Source organism: Melospiza melodia, unplaced genomic scaffold (assembly GCF_035770615.1).
Source record: "Melospiza melodia melodia isolate bMelMel2 unplaced genomic scaffold, bMelMel2.pri scaffold_34, whole genome shotgun sequence".
NCBI classification, from domain to species: domain Eukaryota; kingdom Metazoa; phylum Chordata; class Aves; order Passeriformes; family Passerellidae; genus Melospiza; species Melospiza melodia.
Window position 1 is genome coordinate 9,814,201 of NW_026948659.1, and position 12,673 is coordinate 9,826,873.

Genomic DNA, 12,673 nt, shown 5'->3' on the forward strand with positions numbered 1-12,673 from the left:
CCGAGACACAAACCTCGGCCCATTTCCCTGGCAAACAAAAGTAAGCTGCCCCGCTTCTGGATGGCAGATTACAGGAGCCACTTAGTACTATCAAACCAGCCCGACATGGCACTGGTGCCACCTCTGGTCTGGGAACCATCCTGCGTATCGTAGGTTCAAAGGAGCCAGCCGGCCACTCCCAGCCACAGGCCCCCAAACACAAACAACTGCGCTTTTCCCTGGAAAACAAAACTCGCCTGCCAACATTTTGATGGCAGATTGCAGGAGCCACTTGGTACTATCAAACCAGCCCAACTTGGCACTGCTGCCACCATGGGTCTCGTCACCATCCTGCGTATCGTAGCTTTTCAGGAGCCAGCCGGTCACTCCCAGCCATAGGCCCCGAGACACAAACCTCGGCCCGTTTCCCTGGCAAACAAAAGTAAGCTGCCCCGTTTCTGGATGGCAGATTGCAAGACGCACTTGGTACTATCACCCCAGCCCAACTTGGCAATGGTTCCACCTTGGGCCTGGGAACCATGCCGCGTATCGTGGATTCTAAGGAGCCAGCCGACGACTTCCAGCCACTGGCCCCCAAACAAAAACAATGGCGCTTTTCCCTGGAAAACAAAACTCACCTGCCAACTTTTTGATGGCAGATTGCAGGAGACACTTGGTACTATCAAACCAGCCCAACTTGGCACTGGTGCCACCATGGGTCTGGTCACCATCCTGCCTATCGTTGCTTTTCAGGAGCCAGCCGGTCACTCCCAGCCATGGACCCCCAGACACAAACCTCGGCCCGTTTCCCTGGCAAAAATAAGTAAGCTGCCCCGCTTCTGGATGGCAGATTGCAGGAGACACTTGGTACTATCAAACCTGCCCGAATTGGCACTGGTGCCACCTTGGCTCTGGGAACCATCCTGTGTATCGTAGGTTCAAAGGAGCCAGCCGGCCACTCCCTGCCACAGGCCCCCAAACACAAACAACGGCGCTTTTCCCTGGAAAACAAAACTCGCCTGCCAACTTTTTGATGGCAGATTGCAGGAGCCACTTGGTACTATCAAACCAGCCCAACTTGGCACTGGTGCCACCATGGGTCTGGTCACCATCCTGCCTATCGTAGCTTTTCAGGAGCGAGCCGGTCACTCCCAGCCATAGGCCCCGAGACAAAAACCTCGGCCCGTTTCCCTGGCAAACAAAAGTAAGCATCCCCGCTTCTGGATGGCAGATTGCAGGACGCACTTGGTACTATCACCCCAGCCCAACTTGGTACTGGTGCCACCTTGGGTCTGGGAACCATCCTGCGTATCGTGGATTCTAATTAGCCAGCCGGCCACTCCCAGCCACAGGCCCCCAAACAAAAACAACGGCGCTTTTCCCTGGAAAACAAAACTCGCCTGCCAACATTTTGATGGCAGATTGCAGGAGCCACTTGGTACTATCAAACCAGCCCAGCTTGGCACTGGTGCCACCATGGGTCTGGTCACCATCCTGCCTATCATAGCTTTTCAGGAGCCAGCCGGTCACTCCCAGCCATAGGCCCCCAGTAAAAAACCTCGGCCCGTTTCCCTGGCAAACAAAAGTAAGCTGCCCCGCTTCTGGATGCCAGATTGCAGGAGCCACTTTGCACCATCAAACTAGCCCGACTTGGCAATGGTGCCACCTCTGGTCTGGGAACCATCCTGCGTATCGTGGATTCTAAGGAGCCAGCCGGCCACTCCCAGCCACAGGCCCCCAAACACAAACAACGGCGCTTTTCCCTGGAAAACAAAACTCGCCTGCCAACTTTTGGATGGCAGATTGCAGGAGCCACTTGGTACTATCAAACCAGCCCAACCTTGCACTGGTGCCACCATGGGTCTGGTCACCATCCTGCCTATCGTAGCTTTTCAGGAGCCAGCCGGTCACTCCCAGCCATAGGCCCCCAGACACAAACCTCGGCCCGTTTCCCTGGCAAACAAAAGTAAGCTACCCCGCTTCTGGATGGCAGATTGCAGGAGCCACTTTGCACCATCAAACTAGCCCGACTTGGCACTGGTGCCACCTCTGGTCTGGGAACCATCCTGCGTAACGTGGATTCTAAGGAGCCAGCCGGCCACTCCCAGCCACAGGCCCCCAAACACAAACAACGGCGCTTTTCCCTGGAAAACAAAACTCGCCTGCCAACTTTTTGATGGCAGATTGCAGGAGCCACTTGGTACTATCAAACCAGCCCAACTTGGCACTGCTGCCACCATGGGTCTCGTCACCATCCTGCCTATCGTAGCTTTTCAGGAGCCAGCCGGTCACTCCCAGCCATAGGCCCCCAGACACAAACCTCGGCCCGTTTCCCTGGCAAACAAAAGTAAGCATCCCCGCTTCTGGATGGCATATTGCAAGACGCACTTGGTACTATCACCCCAGCCCAACTTGGCAATGGTTCCACCTTGGGTCTGGGAACCATGCTGCGTATCGTGGATTCCAAGGAGCCAGCCGGCCACTTCCAACCACTGGCCCCCAAACACAAACAATGGCGCTTTTCGCTGGAAAACAAAACTCGCCTGCCAACTTTTTGATGGCAAAATACAGGAGCCACTTCGTACTATCAAACAAGCCCAACTTGGCACTGGTGGCACCTTGGGTCTGGGAACCATCCTGCCTATCGTAGCTTTTCAGGAGCCAGCCAGTCACACCCAGCCATAGGCCCCCTGTATAAAACCTAGGCCCGTTTCCCTGGCAAACAAAAGTAAGCTACCCCACTTCTGGATGGCAGATTGGAGGAGCCACTTTGCAGCATCAAACTAGCCCGACTTGGCACTGGTGCCACCTCTGGTCTGGGAACCATCCTGCGTATCGTGGATTCTAATTAGCCAGCCGGCCACTCCCAGCCACAGGCCCCCAAACACAAACAACGGCGCTTTTCCCTGGAAAACAAAACTCGCCTACCAACTTTTTGATGGCAGATTGCAGGAGCCACTTGGTACTATCAAACCAGCCCAACTTGGCACGGCTGCCACCATGGGTCTGGTCACCATCCTGCCTATCGTAGCTTTTCAGGATCCAGCCGCTCAATCCCAGCCACAGGACCCCAAACACTGACCACGGCCCGTTTCCCTGCCAAACAAAAGTAAGCTGCCCCGTTTCTGGATGGCAGATTGCAGGAGCCACTTGGTACTATCAAACCAGCCCGAATTGGCACTGGTGCCACCTCTGGTCTGGGAACCATCCTGCCTATTGTGGATTTTCAGGGGTCAGCCGGCCACTCTCAGCCATATGCCCTCAAACACAAACCACGGCCCTTTTCTCTGGCAAAGAAAACTCAGCTGCCCCGCTTCTGGATGGCAGATTGCAGGAGCCACTTGGTACTATCAAACCAGCCCAACCTTGCACTGGTGCCACCATGGGTCTGGTCACCATCCTGCCTATCGTAGCTTTTCAGGAGCCAGCCGGTCACTCCCAGCCATGGACAACCAGACACAAACCTCGGCCCGTTTCCCTGGCAAAAATAAGTAAGCTGCCCCGCTTCTGGATGGCAGATTGCAGAACGCACTTGGTACTATCACCCCAGCCCAACTTGGTACTGGTGTCACCTTGGGTCTGGGAACCATCCTGCGTATCGTGGATTCTAATTAGCCAGCCGGCCACTCCCAGCCACTGGCCCCCAAACAAAAACAACGGCGCTTTTCCCTGGAAAACAAAACTCGCCTGCCAACTTTTTGATGGCAGATTGCAGGAGCCACTTGGTACTATCAAATCAGCCCAGCTTGGCACTGGTGCCACCGTGGGTCTGGTCACCATCCTGCCTATCGTAGCTTTTCAGGAGCCAGCCGGTCACTCCCAGCCATAGGCCCCCAGACAAAAACCTCGGCCCGTTTCCCTGACAAACAAAAGTAAGCTGCCCCGCTTCTGGATGGCAGATTGCAGGAGCAACTTTGCACCATCAAACTAGCCCGACTTGGCACTGGTGCCACCTCAGGTCTGGGAACCATCCTGCGTATCGTGGATTCTAATTAGCCAGCCGGCCACTCCCAGCCACAGGCCCCCAAACACAAACAACGGCGCTTTTCCCTGGAAAACAAAACTCGCCTGCCAACTTTTTGATGGCAGATTGCAGGAGCCACTTGTTATTATCAAATCAGCCCAACTTGGCACTGGTGCCACCATGGGTCTGGTCACCATCCTGCCTATCGTAGCTTTTCAGGAGCCAGCCGGTCACTTCCAGCCATAGGCCCCCAGACACAAACCTCAACCCGTTTCCCTGCCATCAAAAGTAAGCTACCCTGCTTCTGGGTGGAAGATTGCAGGAGCCACTTTGCACCATCAAACTAGCCCGACTTGGCACTGGTGCCACCTCTGGTCTGGGAACCATCCTGCGTATCGTGGATTCTAAGGAGCCAGGCGGCCACTCCCAGCCACAGGCCCCCAAACACAAACAACGGCGCTTTTCCCTGGAAAACAAAACTCGCCTGCCAACTTTTTGATGGCAGATTGCAGGAGCCACTTGGTACTATCAAACCAGCCCAACTTGGCACTGGTGCCACCATGGGTCTGGTCACCATCCTGCCTATCGTAGCATTTCAGGAGCCAGCCGGTCACTCCCAGCCATAGGCCCCCAAACACAAACCTCGGCCCGTTTCCCTGGCAAACAAAAGTAAGCTGCCCCGCTTCTGGATGGCAGATTGCAGGAGCCACTTGGTACTATCAAACCAGCCCGACATGGCACTGGTGCCACCTCTGGTCTGGGAACCATCCTGCGTATCGTGGATTCTAATTAGCCAGCCGGCCACTCCCAGCAACAGGCCCCCAGACACAAACAACGGCGCTTTTCCCTGGAAAACAAAACTCGCCTGCCAACTTTTTGATGGCAGATTGCAGGAGCCACTTGGTACTATCAAACCAGCCCAACTTGGCACTGGTGCCACCATGGGTCTGGTAACCATCCTGCCTATCGTTGCTTTTCAGGACCCAGCCGGTCACTCCCAGCCATGGACCCCCAGACACAAATCTCGGCCCGTTTCCCTGGCAAAAATAAGTAAGCTGCCCCGCTTCCGGATGGCAGATTGCAGGAGACACTTGGTACTATCAAACCAGCCCGAATTGGCACTGGTGCCACCTTGGCTCTGGGAACCATCCTGCGTAACGTAGATTCTAAGGAGCCAGCCGGCCACTCCCCGCCACATGCCCCCAAACAAAACAACGGCGCTTTTCCCTGGAAAACAAAACTCGCCTGCCAACATTTGATGGTAGATTCCAGGAGCCACTTGGTACTATCAAACCAGCCCAACTTGGCACGGCTGCCACCATGGGTCTGGTCACCATCCTGCCTATCGTAGCTTTTCAGGAGCGAGCCGGTCACTCCCAGCCATGGGCCCCGAGACACAAACCTCGGCCCGTTTCCCTGGCAAACAAAAGTAAGCTGCCCCGCTTCTGGATGGCAGATTGCAGGAGCCACTTGGTACTATCAAACCAGCCCGACATGGCACTGGTGCCACCTCTGGTCTGGGAACCATGCTGCGTATCGTGGATTCTAATTAGCCAGCCGGCCACTCCCAGCCACAGGCCCCCAAACACAAACAATGGCGCTTTTCCCTGGAAAACAAAACTCGCCTGCCAACTCTTTGATGGCAGATTGCAGGAGACACTTGGCACTATCAAACCAGCCCAACTTGGCACTGGTGCCACCATGGGTCTAGTCACCATCCTGCCTATCGTAGCTTTTCAGGAGCCAGCCGGTCACTCCCAGCCATAGGCCCCGAGACACAAACCTCGGCCCGTTTCCCTGGCAAACAAAAGTAAGCTGCCCCGCTTCTGGATGGCAGATTGCAGGAGCCACTTGGTACTATCTAAGCAGCCCGACATGGCACTGGTGCCACCTCTGGTCTGGGAACCATCCTGCGTATCGTAGGTTCAAAGGAGCCAGCCGGCCACTCCAAGCCACAGGCCCCCAAACACAAACAACGGCGCTTTTCCCTGGAAAACAAAACTCGCCTGCCAATATTTTGATGGCAGATTGCAGGAGCCACTTGGTACTATCAAACCAGCCCAACTTGGCACTGCTGCCACCATGGGTCTAGTCACCATCCTGCCTATCGTAGCTTTTCAGGAGCCAGCCGGTCACTCCCAGCCATAGGCCCCCAGTAAAAAACCTCGGCCCGTTTCCCTGGCAAACAAAAGTAAGCTGCCCCGCTTCTGGATGGCAGATTGCAGGAGCCACTTTGCAACATCAAACTAGCCCGACTTGGCACTGGTGCCACCTCTGGTCTGGGAACCATCCTGCGTATCGTGGATTCTAAGGAGCCAGCTGGCCACTCCCAGCCACAGGCCCCCAAACACAAACAACGGCGCTTTTCCCTGGAAAACAAAACTCGCCTGCCAACATTTTGATGGCAGATTGCAGGAGCCACTTGGTACTATCAAACCAGCCCAACCTTGCACTGGTGCCACCATGGGTCTGGTCACCATCCTGCCTATCGTAGCTTTTCAGGAGCCAGCCGGTCACTCCCAGCCATAGGCCCCCAGACACAAACCTCAACCCGTTTCCCTGGCAAACTAAAGTAAGCTACCCCGCTTCTGGATGGCAGATTGCAGGAGCCACTTTGCACCATCAAACTAGCCCGACTTGGCACTGGTGTCACCTCTGGTCTGGGAACCATCATGCGTAACGTGGATTCTAAGGAGCCAGGCGGCCACTCCCAGCCACAGGCCCCCAAACAAAAACAACGGCGCTTTTCCCTGGAAAACAAAACTCGCCTGCCAACTTTTTGATGGCAGATTGCAGGACCCACTTGGTACTATCAAACCAGCCCAACTTGGCACTGGTGCCACCATGGGTCTGGTCACCATCCTGCCTATCGTAGCATTTCAGGAGACAGCCGCTCAATCCCAGCCATAGGCCCCCAAACACAAACCTCGGCCCGTTTCCCTGGCAAACAAAAGTAAGCTGCCCCGCTTCTGGATGGCAGATTGCAGGAGAAACTTTGCACCATCAAACCAGCCCGACATGGCACTGGTGCCACCTCTGGTCTGGGAACCATCCTGCGTATCGTGGATTCTAATTAGCCAGCCGGCCACTCCCAGCCACATGCCCCCAAACAAAACAACGGCGCTTTTCCCTGGAAAACAAAACTCGCCTGCCAACTTTTTGATGGCAGATTGCAGGAGCCACTTGGTACTATCAAACCAGCCCAACTTGGCACTGGTGCCACCATGGGTCTGGTAACCATCCTGCCTATCGTTGCTTTTCAGGAGCCAGCCGGTCACTCCCAGCCATGGACCCCCAGACACAAATCTCGGCCCATTTCCCTGGCAAAAATAAGTAAGCTGCCCCGCTTCTGGATGGCAGATTGCAGGAGACACTTGGTACTATCAAACCAGCCCGAATTGGCACTGGTGCCACCTTGGCTCTGGGAACCATCCTGCGTAACGTAGATTCTAAGGAGCCAGCCGGCCACTCCCAGCCACATGCCCCCAAACACAAACAATGGCGCTTTTCCCTGGAAAACAAAAGTCGCCTGCCAACTCTTTGATGGCAGATTGCAGGAGACACTTGGCACTATCAAACCAGCCCAACTTGGCACTGGTGCCACCATGGGTCTGGTCACCATCCTGCCTATCGTAGCTTTTCAGGAGCCAGCCGGTCACTCCCAGCCATAGGCCCCGAGACACAAACCTCGGCCCGTTTCCCTGGCAAACAAAAGTAAGCTGCCCCGCTTCTGGATGGCAGATTGCAGGAGCCACTTGGTACTATCAAAGCAGCCCGACATGGCACTGGTGCCACCTCTGGTCTGGGAACCATCCTGCGTATCGTAGGTTCAAAGGAGCCAGCCGGCCACTCCAAGCCACAGGCCCCCAAACACAAACAACGGCGCTTTTCCCTGGAAAACAAAACTCGCCTGCCAATATTTTGATGGCAGATTGCAGGAGCCACTTGGTACTATCAAACCAGCCCAACTTGCCACTGCTGCCACCATGGGTCTAGTCACCATCCTGCCTATCGTAGCTTTTCAGGAGCCAGCCGGTCACTCCCAGCCATAGGCCCCGAGACACAAACCTCGGCCCGTTTCCCTGGCAAACAAAAGTAAGCATCCCCGCTTCTGGATGGCAGATTGCAAGACGCACTTGGTACTATCACCCCAGCCCGACTTGGCACAGGTTCCACCTTGGGTCTGGGAACCATCCTGCGTATCGTGGATTCTAAGGAGCCAGCCGGCCACTTCCAGCCACAGGCCCCCAAACACAAACAATGGCGCTTTTCCCTGGAAAACAAAACTCGCCTGCCAACTTTTTGATGGAAGATTGCAGGAGCCACTTGGTACTATCAAACCAGCCCAACTTGGCACTGGTGCCACCATGGGTCTGGTCACCATCCTGCCTATCGTAGCTTTTCAGGAGCCAGCCGGTCACTCCCAGCCATAGGCCCCCAGTAAAAAACCTCGGCCCGTTTCCCTGGCAAACAAAAGTAAGCTGCCCCGCTTCTGGATGGCAGATTGCAGGAGCCACTTTGCAACATCAAACTAGCCCGACTTGGCACTGGTGCCACCTCTGGTCTGGGAACCATCCTGCGTATCGTGGATTCTAAGGAGCCAGCCGGCCACTCCCAGCCACAGGCCCCCAAACACAAACAACGGCGCTTTTCCCTGGAAAACAAAACTCGCCTGCCAACATTTCGATGGCAGATTGCAGGAGCCACTTGGTACTATCAAGCCAGCCCAACCTTGCACTGGTGCCACCATGGGTCTGGTCACCATCCTGCCTATCGTAGCTTTTCAGGAGCCAGCCGGTCACTCCCAGCCATAGGCCCGCAGACACAAACCTCGGCCCGATTCCCTGGCAAACTAAAGTAAGCTATCCCGCTTCTGGATGGCAGAATGCAGGAGCCACTTTGCACCATCAAACTAGCCCGACTTGGCACTGGTGTCACCTCTGGTCTGGGAACCATCATGCGTAACGTGGATTCTAAGGAGCCAGGCGGCCACTCCCAGCCACAGGCCCCCAAACACAAACAACGGCGCTTTTCCCTGGAAAACAAAACTCGCCTGCCAACTTTTTGATGGCAGATTGCAGGACCCACTTGGTACTATCAAACCAGCCCAACTTGGCACTGGTGCCACCATGGGTCTGGTCACCATCCTGCCTATCGTAGCATTTCAGGAGACAGCCGCTCAATCCCAGCCATAGGCCCCCAAACAAAAACCTCGGCCCGTTTCCCTGGCAAACAAAAGTAAGCTGCCCCGCTTCTGGATGGCAGATTGCAGGAGCCACTTGGTACAATCAAACCAGCCCGACATGGCACTGGTGCCACCTCTGGTCTGGGAACCATCCTGCGTATTGTGGATTCTAATTAGCCAGCCGGCCACTCCCAGCCACAGGCCCCCAAACACAAACAACGGCGCTTTTCCCTGGAAAACAAAACTCGCCTGCCAACTTTTTGATGGCAGATTGCAGGAGCCACTTGGTACTATCAAACCAGCCCAACTTGGCACTGGTGCCACCATGGGTCTGGTCACCATCCTGCCTATCGTTGCTTTTCAGGAGCCAGCCGGTCACTCCCAGCCATGGACCCCCAGACACAAACCTCGGCCCGTTTCCCTGGCAAAAATAAGTAAGCTGCCCCGCTTCTGGATGGCAGATTGCAGGAGACACTTGGTACTATCAAACCAGCCCGAATTGGCACTGGTGCCACCTTGGCTCTGGGAACCATCCTGCGTAACGTAGATTCTAAGGAGCCAGCCGGCCACTCCCAGCCACAGGCCCCCAAACAAATCAACGGCGCTTTTCCCTGGAAAACAAAACTCGCCTGCCAACATTTGATGGCAGATTCCAGGAGCCACTTGGTACTATCAAACCAGCCCAACTTGGCACTGGTGCCACCATGGGTCTGGTCACCATCCTGCCTATCGTAGCTTTTCAGGACCGAGCCGGTCACTCCCAGCCATGGGCCCCGAGACACAAACCTCGGCCCGTTTCCCTGGCAAACAAAAGTAAGCTGCCCCGCTTCTGGATGGCAGATTGCAGGAGCCACTTGGTACTATCAAAGCAGCCCGACATGGCACTGGTGCCACCTCTGGTCTGGGAACCATCCTGCGTATCGTAGGTTCAAAGGAGCCAGCCGGCCACTCCAAGCCACAGGCCCCCAAACACAAACAACGGCGCTTTTCCCTGGAAAACAAAACTCGCCTGCCAACTTTGTGATGGCAGATTGCAGGAGCCACTTGGTACTATCAAACCAGCCCAACTTGGCACTGCTGCCACCATGGGTCTAGTCACCATCCTGCCTATCGTAGCTTTTCAGGAGCCAGCCGGTCACTCCCAGCCATAGGCCCCGAGACACAAACCTCGGCCCGTTTCCCTGGCAAACAAAAGTAAGCATCCCCGCTTCTGGATGGCAGATTGCAAGACGCACTTGGTACTATCACCCCAGCCCGACTTGGCACAGGTTCCACCTTGGGTCTGGGAACCATCCTGCGTATCGTGGATTCTAAGGAGCCAGCCGGCCACTTCCAGCCACAGGCCCCCAAAAAAAACAATGGCGCTTTTCCCTGGAAAACAAAACTCGCCTGCCAACTTTTTGATGGCAGATTGCAGGAGCCACTTGGTACTATCAAACCAGCCCAACTTGGCACTGGTGCCACCTTGGGTCTGGGAACCATCCTGCCTATCGTAGCTTTTCAGGAGCCAGCCGGTCACTCCCAGCCATAGGCCCCCAATAAAAAACCTCGGCTCGTTTCCCTGGCAAACAAAAGTAAGCTGCCCCGCTTCTGGATGGCAGATTGCAGGAGCCACTTTGCAACATCAAACTAGCCCGACTTGGCACTGGTGCCACCTCTGGTCTGGGAACCATCCTGCGTATCGTGGATTCTAAGGAGCCAGCCGGCCACTCCCAGCCACAGGCCCCCAAACACAAACAACGGCGCTTTTCCCTGGAAAACAAAACTCGCCTGCCAACATTTTGATGGCAGATTGCAGGAGCCACTTGGTACTATCAAACCAGCCCAACCTTGCTCTGGTGCCACCATGGGTCTGGTCACCATCGTGCCTATCGTATCTTTTCAGGAGCCAGCCGGTCACTCCCAGCCATAGGCCCCCAGACACAAACCTCGGCCCGTTTCCCTGGCAAACAAAAGTAAGCTACCCCGCTTCTGGATGGCAGATTGCAGGAGCCACTTTGCACCATCAAACTAGCCCGACTTGGCACTGGTGTCACCTCTGGTCTGGGAACCATCATGCGTAACGTGGATTCTAAGGAGCCAGCCGGCCACTCCCAGCCACAGGCCCCCAAACACAAACAACGGCGCTTTTCCCTGGAAAACAAAACTCGCCTGCCAACTTTTTGATGGCAGATTGCAGGAGCCACTTGGTACTATCAAACCAGCCCAACTTGCCACTGCTGCCACCATGGGTCTGGTCACCATCCTGCCTATCGTAGCTTTTCAGGAGCCAGCCGGTCACTCCCAGCCATAGGCCCCCAGACACAAACCTCGGCCCGTTTCCCTGGCAAACAAAAGTAAGCTGCCCCGCTTCTGGATGGCAGATTGCAGGAGACACTTGGTACTATCAAACCAGCCCAACTTGGCACTGGTGCCACCTTGGGTCTGGGAACCATCCTGCGTATCGTGGATTCTAATTAGCCAGCCGGCTACTCTCAGCCACAGGCCCCCAAACACAAACAACGGCGCTTTTCCCTGGAAAACAAAACTCGCCTGCCAAAATTTTGATGGCAGATTTTTGGAGCAACTTGCTATTATCAAACCAGCCCAACTTGGCACTGGTGCCACCATGGGTCTGGTCACCATCCTGCCTATCGTAGCTTTTCATGAGCCAGACAGTTACTACCAGCCATAGGCCCCCAAACACAAAGCTCGGCCCGTTTCCCTGGCAAACAAAAGTAACCTACCCCGCTTCTGGATGGCAGATTGCCGCAACCACTTGGTACTATCAAACCAGCCCAACTTGGCACTGGTGCCACCTCTGGTCTGGAAACCATCCTGCGTATCGTGGATTCTAAGGAGCCAGCCGGCCACTCCCAGCCACAGGCCCCCAAACAAAAACAACGGCGCTTTTCCCTGGAAAACAAAATTCGCCTGCCAACGTTTTGATGGCAGATTGCAGGAGCCACTTGGTACTATCAAACCAGCCCAACTTGGAACTGCTGCCAACATGGGTCTGGTAACCATCCTGCCTATCGTAGCTTTTCAGGAGCCAGCCGGTCACTCCCAGCCTTAGGCCCCCATACACAAACCTAGGCCCGTTTCTCTGGCAAACAAAAGTAAGCTACCCCGTTTCTGGATGGCAGATTGCAGGAAACACTTGGTACTATCAAACCAGCCCGACTTGGCATTGGTGCCACCTCTGGTCCGGGAACCATCCTGCGTATCGTGGATTCTAAGGAGCCAGCCGGCCACTCCCAGCCACAGGCCCCCAAACAAAAACAACGGCGCTTTTCCCTGGAAAACAAAACTCGCCTGCCAACTTTTTGATGGCAGATTGCAGGAGCCACTTGGTACTATCAAACCAGCCCAACTTGGCACTGCTGCCACCATGGGTCTGGTCACCATCCTGCCTATCGTAGCTTTTCAGGAGCCAGCCGGTCACTCCCAGCCATAGGCCCCGAGACACAAACCTCGGCCCGTTTCCCTGGCAAACCAAAGTAAGCTACCCCGCTTCTGGATGGCAGATTGCAGGCGCCACTTGGTACTATCAAACCAGCCCGACA